General features: G+C 42.5%; 1 long non-coding RNA gene across 1 annotated transcript in view; it reads right to left on the reverse strand.

The window, feature by feature from the left end:
• Nucleotides 1-16,295: 16,295 nt before the first annotated feature.
• LOC103007039 (uncharacterized) overlaps nt 16,296-19,866 on the reverse strand; it is a 35,669-nt gene continuing 32,098 nt past the window's right edge. The window contains exon 4 of the long non-coding RNA XR_452006.2: nt 16,296-16,534. This is a non-coding gene — a long non-coding RNA (uncharacterized LOC103007039). The remainder of the gene's footprint in view (nt 16,535-19,866) is intronic.

A 19,866-nucleotide genomic window follows, 5' to 3' on the forward strand; every position in this document is an offset into this window, starting at 1 on the left:
TGAGCATGTTTCAATTTATAGCATCACCTTCGGGAGGATGTATAGAGTTTCCCCTCGGGAACTGTGGGGAATTGTGGGGAATTGACTCCAGGACCCCCACGGATACCAAAATCCCAGGATGCTCAAATCCCTTATGTTGAATGGCATAGTATTTGCATATAACCTATACACATCCTCTTATAAACTTTAAATCACTTACTTATAATACCTAATGCAATACAAATGCCATGCAAATAGTTGCTGGTACAGCAAATTCAAGTTTTGTGTTTTAAACTTTTCCAGAATTTTTTAAGTAATGTTTTTGATCCATGGTTACTTGAATCTGTGGATGTGGAACCCATGTATATAGAAGGCCAACTGTACAGCTTCAAGGTTAGGTTCTATGCCAGAACCTCCTCCCTTAGCTGTAATGTTTGCATGTTTGTGGTATCAGATGATACACTTTTTCTTGTTTAAATACTGCTAGTAATTTTTTTTAATTTTTGGTGTTTTATTTAGCTTTTACTTTTGAATGTTTTTGTTCATTAGGTATCGTGGGAGGAAGATTCTGGGATCCAGTTTCACTCTGCCTTCTGTACCAAGATGTCTTCCATAGTCCCAATTATTAAAAATTTTAATGCTGGGTCACACATCTCTAAAATCTGCTAAAACTGATTAGTATTTCTAACTCAAGAAACTCCCTTTATTAGGGACAAAGGCACATTTCTGTATCATACATTGTCAGGGTTGAGACCAATACAGAATCAGAGTTGAGAAAAAAGACCTATTCATTTACTTAAGTCCATTCTAACAACAACAAAAATAAAATGGCTTCTAGATCTAAAGTAGTAGATGTTGTCTGTGGAGCTTCCCTGAGGAGTACACTCAAACCATTTTATAATGGCCCTGAAAGATTAGTATTTAAAGTCCTTCGTTGATCTGACCCAACTTTAAGTGTCCTGGTATTATAAACATCTGGAGTTACAAGATCTTAAATTAGTCAGTTAGTGTTTACTGACTATCTACTATGTGCTCCATTCTGCTATGGAGATGGATAAAAAGTAACTGTCTCTGCCCCCCCAGTTGGGGAGATAAGATGTGTTCCTCCAAAACAGTTCAAAACAGGGGATAAGCGCTCCATTCTGTGCTTCAACTCAGTCTAAAGGTTTGATTAGATCGATTACATCCACGGGGAAGACCCCAAGAGATCATTTTGTCCAACTTCTCACACTGAGGTACTCATCATAAATGCCTGTTTGTTGAGCAGCCATTACTGATCATTAATTGATAACAGCAAGTGGCATTTCTAAAGACTGCATTGCTTTATACATCTCTTCTGAAGCTTTAGTGAATAAGGGGAATCACCAACAAAGGAAGCTGAATCATGAAGCAAAGAAAGGAGATGCTGCAGCAGAAACTACTGGCCAGAACCTCACCTGACGCACCAGCTCACCCCACCTTTCAGGTTCTGATTTTCACTCTACACGTGCTCACGTGCGTGGGTGTGCACACACATACAGCACATGTATGTGCCCCTTACTCCCTACCCACCCAAACCTATACACTCCCGTCTTGGGCCTCAGTCCCTCCCTCCTCATCCTTTCTGCCCCATCAGCACCCGTTATCAGCGAAGGGCTACAGATACTCAGGACCACCAGTGTCCCATCTCCACGGGTTTGTATCTCCATAGATAATTTCACCCAACAATGCATTTCACTGATTAGATTTCCTTTGTCACATTCTCTATCATGATTCCAAATAGACCTAAATGATGTTAATCCCAGCTAAGAATTTTGGGGGGAAGATCATATAGAACAGAATTGAATGTAAGAAGAGGTGTCAATGATCACAGACTTGTTCATCTTTTCCCCATCGTGGTGACATTTGAAATTTTTCTATTACTCATTTGGATTCCAATCTCTGAGATTCCCTCTCCTTTCTCCTAGCTTCTAAGTCAAACAGATTTTTTTCTCAGCAAAATAACCCTTCAGTTACTACCAGGGACAGACTGGTATGTGGGCTACAACAGATGTACAAGACAAGCTCTACAGGCATGTAAAAGGGTTCAGTGTCAAGATAGAATTTATCTAATGCAGCATTTCCTCTCAAGTGCCATTTATCATCCCTTAGATGTTGAACTCCTTATAAAAATATTAGATTCTCTTTTTTCACAAACGCTGTTTATTATTTTACCCTTGATTCAGGACAGGCTTCGAAATTAGATTGACTTGCTTCATTTCTGCTAGCAAATTCCCTTTCTTGACTTCCAATTCTAATTTTTTCCCTTTGCCTTGAAATTCAATTTGTACTCTAACACTTTGAAAAACAATGTCAATTAGAATTTGGCAATTTTATGGAAGCTGTTTGTTCCAGAATACCTTTTAGCACATTCACGTCAATGCGGTATCTATTGGTGGACCCATATCCTAAGGAAAACTGAGGGTGACTACAAAGTCACCCGGTGTGCGCCTCAGGTGTGACAATACCTCTGATGTCATGAAGCCTTTGCTGTGACTGAGCAAAGAGACCCGGTTGCCTTAAGGTTATTAAGTCCAAAGATGATAGTCTATTAGAGTACAAAGGTGTCTGGCGTCAGCTGATTTATGGTGTGTTTTGGGAGGGTGTGATAGGGGAAAGGAACGTTAGTCACAGAGCATGATCCAGAGTTATCCTCAGGTCCTGACCCGCAGAGGATGCCAGGTCATGTCACAATAGCATGTCCAAAGAGGTTGACAAAGCCAGGACTTCCTGAGGTAAGAATCAGAAATGCCAATACATAACCAATAGAAGTAAGAAATCAGGGGCAGATGCACTAGGTAGGCGGTGGACCAGAAAAGCAAGCTAGATGTTGGATGAGGCAAATTCTGGAAATGGGCTAATGCCCTCTGCCGGTTCCCTTCTTTTTGTAAGGGCTTGGGAGGGGCAGAGTTCAGGAACCTTCCAGCCCAACATCTGTGCTGAACTAGCCTCACGAACAGGCAGCTCCACGAGGTTTCCCCAACTGAAATTAATCACTCCTCCCCAAAACTCCCATAGCCCTTCGTTACCTCGTTTACAGCCCTTGAAATAATGGATATGGAAGTGCCTTTGTAAACTGTAAAGCACTGTACAAATGGCAGATGTTGGGGGCTTAGCAGGGGAGCAATAGATAATGCATCTCTTCCGCTCCTGAGTCAGTAACCAATGGTGAGAGACACGGGGAGTCAGCCAGATGCAGATCAATTCATCAGACTTATTACAGATAGCAGCTGGTTCAGATTCAGGGCCACACTGAACTTCCTCATACTTCACCCCAGAATTAAAATTCTCCACCCAGTCAAGGCTGATTGCCTGCAAAATAGGCTGACGGAGGAGCCCAAGCCTATCAGAGGAGTCATCGTCCTCCCACAGGAGGCGTGAGGGAGGGAGCAGGGTGAGGCGAGGCCAGAGTGTTACTCTAAGTCCCTCCACATTGAAACACAGAGAAAGAGACCGTCCATTCACCTGTGCTTTGTGCTTCAGTCCCTCATGTACTCTGCAGGCTCTATGCTAGATGCTGGGGATATAGAGATAAATGAGACCTCAGAGTGTTTGTAATCTAGTAGAAGCCATTAACAATCCAATGCTACAGCCATACATTAGGAAGGGTGGAGTTCATTCTCCTCAGGTGAACTGGGGAAGGTTTCATAGACCAGGTGATAAGTGAGTTGGCTCGTGGATTATGTGTAGGAGTTCACCAGATGGAGAAGAGAAGGAAGGGAATTATTCCCAGCAAAGGAAGCAGCAGGGCAAAGACAGGAAGGCTCAAACTCTTTATGAAATGAAATGAGGCGCAAATAAGCGAATACGCAAAGCCCTTCAAGAGTTATTTGTAGTGAGGTGGATGGACCTAGAGTCTGTCATACAGAGTGAAGTAAGTCAGAAGGAGAAAAACAAGTACCATATGCTAACACATATATATGGAATCTAAAAAAAAAAAAAAGAAAATCGTTCTGAAGAACCTAGGGGCAGGACAGGCGTAAAGATGCAGAAGTAGAGAATGGACTTCAGGACACGGGGAGGGGGAAGGGTAAGCTGGGACGAAGTGAGAGAGTGGCATGGACTTATATACACTACCAAATGTAAAATAGATAGCTAGTGGGAAGCAGCCACATAGCACAGGGAGATCAACTCGGTGCTTTGTGACCACCTAGAGGGGTGGGATGAGGAGGGAGGGAGGGAGACGCAAGGGGGAGGAGATATGGGGATATATGTATATGTATAGCTGATTCACTTTGTTATACAGCAGAAACTAACACAGCATTGTAAAGCAATTATACTCCAATAGAGATGTTAAAAAAAAAACAACTATAGGGACTTCCTTGGAGGTCCAGCGGTTAAGACTCTGCGCTCCCAACGCAGGGGGCTTGCGTTTGATCCCTGGTCAGATCCCACATGCCGCAAATAAAAGATCCTGCACACCGCAACAAAGACCCGGCACAGCCAAATATATACATTAAAAAAAAGAGTACAAAGCTGTATACTATCGCACCTTACTTTTCTATACAACGAGGTTACAGGCAAAATTCAGATTAATCTCCATGTTTTTCATCTCAAGATAAAACAATAATTTGTCTTTCTAATCCTATTTAACATATATAATGAAAACTTTTGGAATTTGCTTTTGTTTCTTTTTCTAAAAATAAGTCCCAAAAGTGTCTTGAAAAAAGACACAACCTTTATGAACTGCGACACAGATGGTTCCGTTTTGGAGCTCTTTACTGAAAGGTACGGTTCAACAGACAATAAAAAAACAAGACGGGATACCACTATTTACTCATTTCTATTGGAACATTAAAGGAAATTTACATAGTCTACAGCTACATTTAGTAAAATCCCCTTTCTTATCCTGTCTACTTCTCGAATACTTCAAATCTGGTCAGAACCTCTTTCCTCAACAGTCCTCTCCAAAACAAATAAGGCCTTCTTCAGATAGGGTAAGGGAATACCTTCACCTTAATCATTTATGTTTTATGTCTTAAAAGATGTATTTGCAATATATATGAGCTATGTGATATATACAAGCTCTGTAGATGAGTATACAAATTCCCATTCAATGTGTAGAGAATTCCTTGGTCATCCAAGAATAAAATCCCTATCCAAACATATTTCCCACTGCTCTCCATACATTGAAAACCAAAATATTTTGGCTGCTTCCTCCAAGTTTAAATTTTTAGGATCCTCTTATATGCAGTTGTCATAATTTTGTTTCTGAGCAGCTTCCTTCATCCTAGGGAATGGAATTGCATCCATCTGTCATCTGAGCTTTTTCAAATAAGCTCTCTCCAAAGTCTGAGGACAGTCCTTGCCTATAAACTTTAAGATGTCAGAGTCACTTTCTCCAACTGTTCCCATCACATACACTTCACCAGACACTTTTCCTGATTTTAAGGGCACTCCAGAGCCTGTACCCTTCACCACCCTCTGTACTCTCCCTGGTCCCCACCTGGCCTTGCTAATCTGCTCAGGGGTTACCTTTGACCCCTAATGACTCATCTGGGCTTCACAACAGCAGCCTCAACAAACACCAATCAGAACTCTTGACCAGAATATTTCTAAATGTCAGCTTGTTCCCTACCCTCCACATGGCTGTGCTTCTGTTCCCAGGGGCCCATTGTTCTCGTATGGTTATGACTAAGAGCACCAAATTACTCAGGAAAAAAAATATATATCTGTAACAAAATAACAAGGAGTTAATATATTTAATATAGTAAAAGACAATACAAAAAATTAAGATCCTCAATTGACAAGTGGATAGACAAACAATTCACCAAAATTAAATACAAATGCTTTAAAAACTCAGGTGAAATTTTCACCCTCTCAAGTAACCAAAGCAATACAAATTGAAACAATGACAAGGTAAAATTTGATAACAAAGATATTTAAAAGATGACATCCAATGCTGTCAAATGTTTAGGAAGATAAGTATTCTGGTAAATTGGTATAATCTATGATGAAAGCAATATCAGGGTATTTGCTTTCAGTTTTAAGATTCTCTCATAATGATAACATGGGAATAAAAGTATATATAAACAAGAATACTCAGCATTTTTTGTATACTCAGTATTATTTGTAGTAGCAAGAAAATTAGAAATATCCTTAATGTCTATTTTTAGACAGATAGTTAAATAAATTATTTTTTATGATGGTGATAAAGATTTTAATGCATAAGAAAATATTTATATATGTATGTATAGTGTAATTCTGGAAATACAGGCCAATTTGCAAGGAAAAAGAATAAAAGGAAATACACTAAAATATTAACAATGATTGAGTTTAAATGATGGAACTATGGGTGATATTTTATCTTACCCAATTTTTCTGTTCTTTAATTTTTTAATAAGAATGTATGATATCTATAATAAGGGGGGAAACTTTTTAAAAGGTATTTGAATTGATAATCAAGAGACCTGTTTCTAGTCCAAGTTCTACCACTAAAAAAAGTTATTGAGCTTTGAATAATTCACATCCTCTCTCTGAGCAGAATTTTTCGAATCTGAAAGTGTGGTGGCTTTGCAGTGTGTCAACTTGACAAAACGGAACTGGTTCCTAAAATTCCTTACCCTGTAAGTTCCCAACTGGGGCAGGTCTGCAGAATTGGCAGGGTGGCAGTAAAGAAGCCTCCATATTTGTTCTTAGGCTGGGCGGATCGGTGCAGGGGACCAAGAAGTTTATCTGCTGAATCAGTTTGTTGGTGTGGGCAGAGGTCAGTTCTGAAGCTTCTCTGTCTTCCTTCAGATCCTCATTCAGCTTCTCCGTGTCCTGACTACACGTGTGTTGACCTCTGTGATGAAGGGCACCAGCTTCTTCAGCGGAACATCCACACCATCAAGGTCAAAGGCAGCAAGAACAGACACAGGTTTTAGTTCATCTTCGTGGGCTCCAGCTAATGCTTCTGGGTTCCATCTTGTCCTGACTCTCCCCTGCGTTACATGTATCTCTCCTGCCCACTCTGCAGAACTCAAATCCCAGGATCAAAGACAACAGCCATGGAGAGAACTTTTAGTCACCTCCCACAATTGTGCGAGGTCAAATTCCTATAATAAATAAATAAATACCTAGTGGTCATGCTTCTCGGATTGAACCATGACTGATATAGAAAGTAAGAGGTGGATGGGATGTATTTATTAAAGTCCAAGTTTCCTTCCAGCCTTAGAGCATCTGAAAGTAAACTCAAAGTCTCTTCACATCCATAATCAATAGAAAAATCAGAGCATCATCTCTACGCAAAATTAACATCAGCGTAAAGTTGGACCTTTCAGGGTGAGGTGCCAAGCACACAGGGGTAACTCTGCCCCTCCCAAGATCCTGTGGAAAAGATGGTAAAATAATTCCAAAGGTATAAACCCACAAGGACCAAGAATTGAGCCAACAGTAGGTTCAGAGCTTTAATAAACTGCTGGAAGACGTAAAGCAGATGGAAGAATGGTGACCAAGGAAAGGAAACAAAGGAAGCGTCCTCCTAGAATGTGATGAAGGGACCTGCATGACCTGAAAGACTCTAGATTCTGAGACAGCAGGTGACATGAGCACAGGAGTGAGAACTAGCGCTTAGAACTCCAGGAGCAAGTGAGGGCCTGCCTATTAGATATGTGACCCTAACCCCAACCCTTCCCTACCTACTTCAGGGAGCAGGACGGCCACTACCAGGCATTTCTCCCCTGCCAAAAATTCAGTTGTTCTTAATTTTTTTTAAAGTTATTCTCGACTTTAAACACTGTCTGGGGGGAAATTAGGGCACCTACTAAGCAGTGTCACCACAGGGCAGAGTCCTCCGTTTAATTCCGTGTACACGTCCCCCAGCACAGCAGGCTGCTCCCCACCTGCCCCTTTCAAAAGCCTGGCGGTCACAATCCCAGTTCTCTGCTCAGACTCCCAATTCAGTCTCTATTGCTTTGGTATTAAATGTCAACAAATATTTGCAATGTGAATGAAAAAACTCAAGCAGAAAAAAATGACAACACCCCCCCCCAAAAAATTCAGGGCACAGAAGAGAGCTAAAAACACAAGCAAAACAAAATCTGTAGAACCAAGAATTATATTCTATGAATAAACGAGCCATGAAAGAATAAGAAAGAGCTCTGAGAATTCAAAAATCTGGCTATATGGTTGCTGAGATTTTTAAAGTGCAATAGAATGATTGAAAGGTAAATTTGAGAGTATCTCCCAGAGTATAGAAAGAAAAAAAATATATATATATATATATTTGAAAAATTTAAGAGCAATTTTAAGAGTGAGAAGATCAACCCAGGAGGTTCAACATCAGATTAACAAGTGTTCTAGAAAGAGATAGCAAATAAAGCAGGAGGGAAGAAATTATCAAGGACATAATATAAGAGAACACACCAAAGTTGAAGAAAGGCACAAGTCTTTAGATTTAAAAGTGAGCCCCTGGGCTTCCCTGGTGGCGCAGTGGTTGAGAATCTGCCTGCTAATGCAGGGGACACAGGTTCGAGCCCTGGTCTGGGAAGATCCCACATGCCACGGAGCAGCTGGGCCCGTGAGCCACAACTACTGAGCCTGCGCGTTTGGAGCCTGTGCCCCGCAACGGGAGGGGCTGCGATAGTGAAAGGCCCGCGCACCGCGATGAAGAGCGGTCCCTGCACCGCGATGAAGAGTGGCCCCCACTTGCCGTAACTAGAGAAAGCCCTCGCACGAACCGAAGACCCAACACAGCCAAAAATAAATAAATAAATAAATAAAGTAGCTATAAAATTTTAAAAAAAAATAATAAATAAATAAAATAAATTATAGCAAGTGAACACTTTATTTAAAAAAAAAAAAAAAAAAAGTGAGCCCCTGAGTGAAGGCTCAAAGGATGAAAAAAGAAACCCCTACCTAGACATGGCATTATGAAATTTCAGAATACCAAGAATGAAGAGATTGTAAAAGTATGCAGGAAAAAAGAAAGAACATATAATAATATACAATATAATAACAACAACGTTAGACATAGGATTTAAAGTTTGAAAAAAGTGAGTCTATAATAAAGACAAGTAGTGGAGTGTGAAAAATTAACTGTCTGTTTGAACTAAATGTTAGGCACAATCTCTGCTGAGAGAAAATGGGGGATGACATCACAGACACAGAGAATAAACCCACGTGTGGTGCTTTGAACATCACTGAACAATACTTACATGATCATAAAAATGTGAATAATGTTTCCTGATTTTAAGCTTATAGAATCAACGTATAGAGCAATCTTGGAGAAGTCCATGGTGGTTATAGAATACAAAGTAGCTGTTACCAACTTCGAAGTGGAAGGAAGTGGGGAGAAGTGGAAGGAAGGATGCAAGCAGAGGTTTCCACATCTGACTATCCAGGGAAGAAGAAACCAAGCCTAGTGTTAGAACTCTGCTGGGCCAGATGCTGTAAGAATGATCTGGTCTTCCATCATGAAAAGAAATTGATATTGACAAATAAAGAAGCAGTGATATAAGCCTGTTTATATTATCATATTACTATTTGTCTTAGAGACTATAAAAGTGACTAACCGAAAGAACCCAAAACAGGAATGGTTGAAAAAAGTGGTTGTCCTGGGGAATGAGCCTGGGAGTGAGAAGGATGTATCCTTGGACTTCCTGAGCCTCCTTGAGAGGAGGGGCTGCCTCGGAGTGAAGCCTGCATGGAGGAACCAGGATTGGGAGACAGAGAGAGAGAACAATCTCAATCTGATGACTTGTTAGAGCCCCTAGGTCAAGCTGAGTGCAGAACTGGATTTAGTGCGTTCAGGCTGCTTTAACAAAATACCATAAACTGGGAGGCTTATAAACAACAGAAATTTATTTCTCACAGTTCTGGACGCTGGGAAGTTCCAGATCAAGGTGCTGGCAGATTTGGTGTCCTGCGAAAACCAGCCTCCTCAGAGTTTTCTCACTGAGTCCTCGTGCTGGAAGGGGCAAGGGAGCTCTCTGGGGCCTCTTACACAAGGGTATCAATCCCATTCGTGAGCACTCCACCCTCATGACCTCATCACTCCCAAAGGCCCCACCTCCAAAAACCATCACCCTGGGGGTTAGGATTTCAACATATGAATTTGGGGCAACACATTTGGACCATAGCATGCGCCAGTAAGTCTGCTTTTGAATTGGGTTTCTGGAACTTTGTCTTAAAATTGCCCAATATCCACCAACTCCCTCTACCCCTTCCCAACCTCCAGGTGAGGGCCTTGCCTTCCTGTCTTTGCAAACCCGTGTGTTGGATGCCTTGTGCTGTGTATTTGCATAACAAGTTGGAAGTTCCTTGCTTTGTAAATTAATAATAGAATTATCTTTTAATTGCTAAGTCCAAGTTTATCTAGTAATGCTGTCTTTAATACTAAGGTCCTGTTGATTTGATTGGATTGGTGCCTAAATTGAGTCTCTGGGTGTGGGACCTTTCTGGTCTCCAAAACCAGAGTATTCTTGGATTGAGCCCCAAAGCTCTGCCTGGTGAACAAAATGCATGACTGTCTTTTTCTCATTCTTAGAATCGTAGAGTCTTGGCATACCTAAAATGAAAAGGTCTTAGAGATCATCTAGTTAACAACTCCATTTTTCTGTGCAAGAAACTGGGACCCTGAGAAGTTAAGTAATTTTCTGAGAGGACGTGCTAAGAGTTAGTAGCAGAGCCAGGACTGGACTGAATTCTTTGCTCTTTGTGTTAAACCTTTTTTTGGGGGGGGAGGGGGAATGGGGGAGAATGGCAAAATGATAATATCAGGTCTGCAGAGCCAATAAGGGACATAAACATGGGTGCAAAGGAGCCTTGATGGCAGTGACTGACCACTGAGCCTGCCTAGCCCTCCCTGCCCAATGCTTTCCCCAAATTAGGTCAGTTCCAGGGAGTTCTGAGGCCCTTCTGAAGCTGAGATCCTGGACCCCGGAGGCTGGGAGACCTGGGGCAGGTAAATCCTTTCTGCATCCTCTAGCACGTGAAGCACATGCAAGGGGACCCCTCAGCTTGCTTCACTGAGACCCGGCAGCACCCAGAAGGGGTCAGTGCTCTCTGGGTTGCTCTGCTGGGTTTTAAACTCTTCTTAGTTAGAGAAAAAAATTGTTTTCAAATCGAATCAATAGGAAATTATAGTCTTGTATAAATGTTAGATAATAGCATTCAAGGAACATTTAAAGGAGAAAAAAAAGAACTACCCTGAGTCTCGCTATTCTCACTCAAGGCTTATTCTCTTCTGGCTTTTGTCCATGTGCACACATAATTTTGCTTGGTTATAATCAGAAGGAGTGTACAATTTTGTATTAAAGCAATAAAGTTTTAATGATATATAGATAATAGAAGGCAAATGGCTATAAAGCCAAATTTATGCAGGTTTGTAGGGGAAAATCCATTTTAAAGGGGATAATATAGGATAATAGCACATATTAGAGCAGTACACTGGGGATAGTGCTTATAAAGATTTTAATAAAATTCCTTCTCTTTTCTTTTTATACTGTTCCTTAACCAAGTCAGGATGAAATAAATGTAATATATGTTCAGCCTATATTTGTACCGTTTGATTTTTAAAACAATCATGGTAGTTAAGGAGGAAAAAAAATCCATAGATCTTAGTGCTTGCAGGGACCTTAGAAATATTACTTCCAACCCAGTAAGAGGCAAATTGTTCATGGCATTTTATGGCTGCGTCGGGTCTTAGTTGTGGCACATGGGATCTTCGTTGAGGCACGTGGGATCTTTCACTGTGGCACACGGGCTTTTCGTTGTGGCATGTGGGCTTCTCTCTAGTTGTGGCACATGGGCTCTGTAGTTGCGGCACACAGGCTCTCTAGTTGAGGCACGCGAGCTCAGTAGTTGTGGCGCACCGACCTAGTTGCCCTGCAGCATGTGGGATCTCAGTTCCACGACCAGGGATTGAACCTGCATCCCCTGCATTGGAAGGTGGATTCTTTACCACTGGACCACCAGGGAAGTCCCTATAATACAGTATTATTAACTACAGTCAACATGCCGAACCTTATATCCCCAGGAATTATTTATCTCATAACTGGAAGTTTGTGCCTTTTGACTACCTTCACCAAATTCCCCCACCCCCTACCTCTGGCAACCATAAATCTGATCTCTGTTTTATGAGTTTGGCTTTTTTAGATCCCACAAATAAGTGAGATCATACAGTATATGCCTTTCTCTGTCTGACTTACTTCACTTAGCATAATACCCTCAAGGTCCATCCACGTTGTCACAAATGCCAGCCTTTCCTTCTTTTTTTTTTTTTTTTTTAATATTTATTTATTTTGGCCGCTCCGGGTCTCAGTTGCGGCACGCAGGATCTTCGCTGCGGCATGCAGACTTCTTAGTTGCAGCATGCATGCGGATCTACTTCCCCGACCAGGGATGGAACCCGGACCCCCTGCATTGGAAGCGCAGAGTCTAACCCACTGGACCACCAGGGAAGTCCCTCCTTTCTATGGCTGAATAGTGTTCCATTGTGTGTGTGTGTGTGTGTATCACATTTTCTTTCGGTTACTCATGTTGATTAGTCAACAAATATTTATTGAGCCTCTTCTATGAAGCAGGTTCCGTGCTAGGGGCTCAGAACACCAAGATGCCTATGACAGTGGGTGCCTTAAGAAACACAGTCTAGTAGAAGAAGCAAATCAGGAAGCCGGTGGTGACAGCAGAGAACAGGTTTCTAGTGAGACATGCACCAGGTGCTGCGGGAGCCCAGGTAAAGCTGTGCACACACTGGGTTCCTCTCCTCTGAGAGAACAAACCAGATTCCTACTGCTTCTTTTAGAAGGATCCCAGCTTTTTCCAAAGTGTTTCCTCCGAATGAGTGCTGCTGTGAGATCGAGGAAATCAAAGTTGTATATCATTTGAAACCTGGCCACCTTTCTTCACATTTGTTGTGTTGTTGTTTTTCTCGTTGGCCTGCTTTTTCTCAACCACGACACTGTTAAGCAAATGCTAATACAGCTTTCTTCCTGTATGTATGTATGTATATTTACGTAGTTCTGCTTGTATCTGTGTATACATGTCCCCACCTAAGCTGACACTTGTATACATTTATGCCCATGAATATTGGTGGAGGGCTGTGTATTTGTGTAGGGCTGTCACTCCGTAACCGTGTATCTGTGTGTGTGGTCCTTCAGCTTGCTTGTTGTTTGTAAAAATGCATGGATGTAGGTGAAAGGTCAATGAAGGTCAAATATGAATAAATAAATTCATGGAGGTATCAGGGAAGAGAGGGAAACATATATGTGATTAAATCATATGTGAGTGATTCTCACATCAAATTGTGAGGGTTGCCTTTAAGAGCATTTTGTTTTATTTCCAGAGTTATCTTAGAAGTTCTCTTTTATTATTTCCATGTACAGGAGCCCTCAGGTCAAAGATTAATCCCCCATCAGGACCCAACCGCTGCCCATCTCTTCCCTTCTATATTGTGTTGTGTGTTCACGTAGGACAGAAACTGATCTTTTCCACCTGTGATCAATAGTACACAACGTCTGATGCGAGCGTGGTGCTCAGGAAAGAAAGAAGGAGGGAAAGAAGGAGAGAGACATGGAGGAAGGGAAAACACAGGAAGGAAGGAAGGAAGGAAGGATGGATGGAAGGATGGAAGGGAGGGGGGGAGGGAGGGGGAGGGAGGGAAAGAAGGAGAAGGGAAGGGGAGAGGAAAGGAGTAAATCAGCCTTATTCATCCTGAGTAGACAATTAGCAAGTCATAGTAGAACTGAGCTAATAAGCTGCTGGATAAAACAGATAAGATCTATCACTGGAGAGAAGGGCCGCTGAGAGATGTCACGCCCCACTCTCTGCCCCATCTTCACATCTCCTTGGTCCAAACCAGCTGCTCTCCTGACCCATCCATGGGCTCCCAGGTCTTGAGAGGATGAAAGACTGTCCTTGGTTTGACCTCCATGCCCAATCTGTGGTACCCAGATGCCCAATCTGTGGTAGCGTGGACAGAGCACTAGCCTGTCAGCTGTGAGACCTGCAATCTCATTAAAGCTCTGCTTATCACAATGACTTTGGGCAAGTCACTTAACCTCCCCGGGCCTCGTCTTAAGGGTGCTTGTACCTTAAAGGATACACTGTGTGATCCCTATGATTCTCTTCTCCCCCAGAATCCTGTGAATCCGTACCACGCTGGCCAGCTCCATCTGCCATCCCCAAGGCTTCGGGCTTTGTTTGTGGCTGCAGCCCTGGCCCTTCCGCTTCCCCCAGCCTCCTCCCTGGGCCGGTCATCCGTTCACAGTCCTCACACAGGCCTCCATCTTGAGGAAAACAGCAGCCTCCCCATCATGGGCAGGCGGGACCAATAAACAGGGTAACACTATTTGTGTTCATCTCAGGCAAGCACCGAATCTCAGGCTAGACACAGAGGTCAGCTTGGAGGCTGCTCCTACAAGGCTTTGCACAATCTGATTAAGTCCAGGCAATCCCAGGCCCAGCCCCTTCTCCATCAAGGGTGCTTCTGGCTCTGCACAGACACCAGCAGGTCCTCGCTCGGTTCCCGCGGCTACTCAGGAGGTCTGTGCCAGCGAAGTCCGTTCCTCAACACAGCCTAGGATCTCTTTTCTGTCCTGCTCCTCCCCAGCCCTGGTCCCTGGTTTCTCTTCATTCTCTTTGCTAAGAAAGTCATGTGCATAAAGGCCTCTCCAGAGAGGCAAAGTGGCCTCTGTTTTTATCCAACTTGTGGACACACGAGCTGTCCGTGATTAAAGAAAGCTCTAGATCTACCTACATCTTCAACTCCCAAGGGCACAGGAGAATAGAATAGGTTTGCCTTCTTCCTCTGAGACCAAGGAAGGAAAGAAGATGGTTGCAGATAAAGGTATTGCCCCGGGGAGAAAGGAGGGCAGGAAATCCACTAATATTAATGGTCAAAACGCTGAGGTGGGTCCAAGCCAGGATCCCTGGGGTTGAAGGTGTCACATCCCTCTCCTAAAGGACTTTTCCAGCTAGTGAGGGAGACAAGTGCATGAAATGGTAATCTGCATAAAGCAACCTGGAAAAAGTGCCAAACACAGCCTACCGAGAGAGTCCCAAGAAAGGAGTCATTGATTCTGTCTTGGGGAACATCAAGATAGATGCTCATAGGGAAGTAAAATTTAAAGACTTTCTAGATTTTTCAGTTTTATTAAATAGTGGTAATATGCGTCCATCTTTGCTGCACTTTAAGGTTTACAAAGTGCCTCTCAGCCTTTATCCCCTCCGATGAGTTCATGCGTGTACTCACACTTAGTGACTGAGCTCCCTGTGTGCCAGGCAAAGCTCCGGCTTTAAAGACGAAAGCCACCTAGCCCTGGCCCTCAAAGAGTTCATCTCTGGTAGAACCGAAAGGCAGGTAAACCAGGGATAGCAGCGAGGCAACGCTTGTGTCCCAAAGTAGAAGTTATCGTGGTGGCAAAAGGGAGTGTGGAGTTTAACCAGGGGTTAAGGGGGAGAGAAGGTTTGGGGACAGAATGAAGAGGAGAATGCTTGGGGGTGCTAGGTGTAAGCTGGGGTGTGACAGAGGTCGATACGGAAAAGAACATTCTGGGGACTTCCCTGGTGGTCCAGTGGTTAAGAATCCGCCTTCCAATGAGGGGGACGTGGGTTCGATCCCTGGTTGGGGAACTAAGATCCCACATACCGCGGAGCAACTAAGCCTGTGCGCTCTGGAGCCCGTGCCACAACGAAGATCCTGTGTGCTGCAACTAAGACCCGACGCAGCCAAATAAACAATAAATAAATAAACTTTTTTTTAAAAGAAAACAAAGACTGGAAATACAAGAGGAGAAGCAAGTTTGGGGGATAGCACAGAGAGGTAAGGGGCACACATGATTTTATTGTTGAGTTTGAAGGGACTAAAAGACATATAGGTGGAGATGTTTGCTGCTTGATGGTCAATTCTGGCTCTTTCCGGTAACCCCACACAAGTGAAACCACAACTAAGCCGCTCCATCATTTTCCACAACACTATGCAACGTCTCTGTAGAGTTTTGAAGTACTCCACCATTATTGATTAGCCATTAGTGATTCCCTCTGACCCTGCTAAGTATTTCCTCTCCCTCTTTAGTACTACCACCTACAAATCTCTAGAAATGGGGGTTGAGCAGGTGCGGATCCAAAGACAAAACATTCTTCTTAATGTGAGAAATTAATCTGTAGCTCTAATTGCCTCAAACTCCAAATGAAAAAAAAAAACCCTGCTTTCTCCCAGCATTCAAAATAGAATGCAAGCTTTCTCTGAATAAAGAAAATAATCTGTCAGGGGAGAAAAAAAAGGACTTAAGCTGCTAAAAACGTCAATCTTACCACATTGTTAAGGAAAAGCAAGTTTAATTACATTCAAATCTACATAGAATCATTTTTGAGCGATGCACACAGGAGCCTAAAGGTCTAGGATTTCAGAATTGACAAGGTACGTTAAACAAAGGCAATGGGGAAAGAGCAAAGTATAATGGGGTGGGGGCATGATTTCAGAATTGGAGGCTTTGAGTCCTAGAGCCAGCCTGCCACGAAGCCCCCTAGGACCTTTGTCAAGTCCTGTACTGTAGTTCTGTCACGTGTAATAGAGGGTGCCGAGGTGTAAATGTTCTCAAGTTGCCGTTTGCATCTATGAAAAACGTCACAGAAAATTGAGTTTAGACTCTTTCCCCCAAATACTGATTGTATAGAACACAGCCTTATTGGTTGTTCTATATCCCTATGAAGTATACAGAAAAAGGACCTGGAATTTTCCAATCCACAGATGTCAAAACAGAGGCTAAGGAAGAGGTCCCATCTGAGGTGATCAACCAATGGTGACTCAGAACTTGATGGACGAAAACCATATTTTGTCCCAGAAGCCAGGCCTGGAGCAATCAACTAAAAATAAAAGGCAGCTAGTTCTTACTTTAGGGAAAATGAGCCTACCCTCATCCATCTTCCCTTTTCCCACCCTTGATCCTCCCCAGAAAATAATAATAATAATTTGGGGAGAAACATAATTTTAAGTGATTCAGTATATGGAAACCACCAAGGAATGCTGGCTTCTGAGGCAGTGACCCAGGAGAACACGGGCTGGCACAGGACAGCCCTGCCGAAGGGACCAGTTACCTTAGCTGAGCAGCTGCTCTGCACCAGGGTGTGTAAACAGGTGTTGGGGAGGAAGATTTAGACAACTCAAAAGACTAATTGCTTTAATAAGCTTTAAGGGTTGTACCTCAAGAGGGAGTGGCTCACCGGCAGCCAGCTGTAGATGTCCTCTGCCCCGAGTTCAGGCTGCTGCATTATCATTTCAAATGGCCTCTACCCACTTCCCAGAGTCAGTGTGGCAATTACTAGCTCACCTGGCCTTTCCCCTTCTTATTTCCTATTCAAGAGCAAAACCATTTGAGGAACTCAGTTCTTGATCCAGTATATGCCTCCCCACTCCTGCGTTGCATCTCTGGGGATCTTTAGGAGCATCAGGAAAGAGATGGAGGGACTTCCCTGGTGTTCCAGTGGCTAAGGCTCTGTGCTCCCAATGCAGGGGGCCTGGGTTCAATCACTGGTCAAGGAACTAGATCCCACATGCATGCCAGAACTAAGAGTTCGCATGCCACAGCTAAAGATCCCTCACGCAGCAACGAAGATCCCTCATGCTGCAACTAAGACCCGGCGCAGCCAAATAAATAAATAAATATTAAAAAAAAAAAAAAGAAAGAAAGAAAGAGCTGGGGAAAAAAATGGTAGACCACAGAAATCTATTGAGGCAGGAAGCTGCAGCTAAATTGTCATTTCCATAAACAGTGGCCTGGCAAGGTCAGTGCACGCAGATAGGAATACTCCAGGCTAAATCCATCTTCCATAAGGACAATACTTGGACCAGAATCTCACCTGCAGAAGTCAGAAGGTTCCAACTGGTCCACAAATCAATCTACAAGAACACCTGAAGAGGCTCTCTAACTCAGGGCGTTACAAAGACGACAAAGAGATTAATTGGAATCTGCCCTGTGGAATGAGAGCTACATACAGTTTAATGTACAGTTAACTTAAACATAATTATACAACTGACAACAATAAGAAATGTACAGCAGGTTCTGATGTTAACTTCTAATCTCCCCTCTTTGGGGAACTGGTGGAAAGATGTAGTCAGAGGTGGCGGGGAATTGTCTTTGTCTGGTCCTGTGGGGATTTATTTTATTCTCATGTAATCCAGGTTCCACCGATCCTCTGTGTCCCAGGCTGTTCTTGTTCCATGCCATTCTGTGCCAGAATGGTTACTCCCTGATATCAGCGTCATTATCACTAATTTCAGAAAATGTCTGTCTCTTAGCTTCAGATTTTCAAAAGAGTCTTCATCTATTGTAGTTACAGAAGAGTGCTTGCTTTTCTCCCAGCGCTCTCTGTTGAATGTCTATTTGCCAGTCATTTGTCACCTTGGGACTGGCTTTTTCTCCTACATGACCGTGGCTTTCTACCTCTCCCTGAATATCTCTGAAACCTCTGGGTTGCCCGAAAATCCTAGAGGAAGATAGGGCATTTATAAGCTTGCTCCTTTTGACAGGAATAATAATTTACAAATCCAAATAGAAATGTTTCTCTTCCCCACCTCTGCAAAAACATTGCTGGCTTGCTACTTCTGGCACACTCCCCCTGCCTGAAGCCCTAGATTTGATTCTTTAACCATTTCACATCCTCTGTTGTGTTAGAACAAACTTGCCAAATTTGCCTCCAACTAAAGTAGGTTCTCCTTGCATTCTGATTCTAGTAAAACACTGTAATTGTATCAAGGACTCAATTAAGACCATAAAAGTTTCAAGGATACATGAGCTTTAAAAATTAATCATATTTTTTTGCCTTTATACACTTTTACTTTCTAAGGTTTGGTTGAGGGTGGGTTACCGTAGGCAGAATCTATACCTGGCAATGAAATGTATCCAAATGACAGAATATTTTGCCCCTGATTTGGTTTAGATATAAATCCGAGCAACCTGACTACAAACCTAAAGAAAATGTTTGGATGCTGAGTCTATAAAACAGTATTTTTATCAAAATGTATCTGATGGTCTCATAAAGCAAGCTTAAAAGAGTTCGTCTCTATGAGTTCTCAATTAAAACATTGTTGTAAAAGCCATTTCCAGGTGGAAGCAACTAGTGCCCATCAATAGATAAATGGATAAAAAATGTGGTCTATCCATACAATGGAATATTATTCAGCCTTAAAAAGAAATGAAATTCTGACACATGATGCAACATGGATGAACCTTGAGGACATTATGCTCAGTGAAATAAGCCAGTCACAAAAGGACAAACACTGTAGGATTCCAATTATATGGGGTACCTAAGTAGTCAAATTCATAGAGAAAGAATGTCGAATAGGGCTGCTGGCGGCTGGGAAAGGAGGAATGGGGAGTTAGTGTTTAAACAGTACAGAGTTTCAGTTTGAGAAGAAGAAAAGAGTTCTGCAGATGGATGGTGGTGATGTTTGCACAACAAGGTGAATGTACTTAATGCCACTGCATTAAATAAAGTGGTTGAAATGGTGGGATTTATGTGATGTAGAGTTTACCACAATTATTTTAAAATATGACATAAAAATTCATTTCCAAGTGAGAATTTTTAATATTCCCCCAAATATCTGGCCCTGTACCTGAAATGATTTCCAAATGAGTTAAATTAGCTGCACGTGATCTTAACAACCTATAAAGAATATCTAGGCATTGGGAATATAGGAAAGTCGTGATATTCAGCTACCAGGATTTGAACATTCAGAGCAAAAAAAAAAAAATCACTGATGCTTTTTCTTGGCTCTCTGGACAACCCTCCTAAAAGGCTTTTCAGCTCTGCAAAATTAAAAACGTTACGTCTTATTGTTTTACCCTCAAGGGGAGCAGACTCTCATGGCTATAGACAAATGCATGGCATGCAGTTGCCCACGACAAATCACACAGCAGCATTATTCTCTGGTTTGGAGCCAGTGAC

This window comes from Balaenoptera acutorostrata, chromosome 6 (assembly GCF_949987535.1).
Source record: "Balaenoptera acutorostrata chromosome 6, mBalAcu1.1, whole genome shotgun sequence".
Classification (NCBI taxonomy): Eukaryota; Metazoa; Chordata; class Mammalia; order Artiodactyla; family Balaenopteridae; genus Balaenoptera; species Balaenoptera acutorostrata.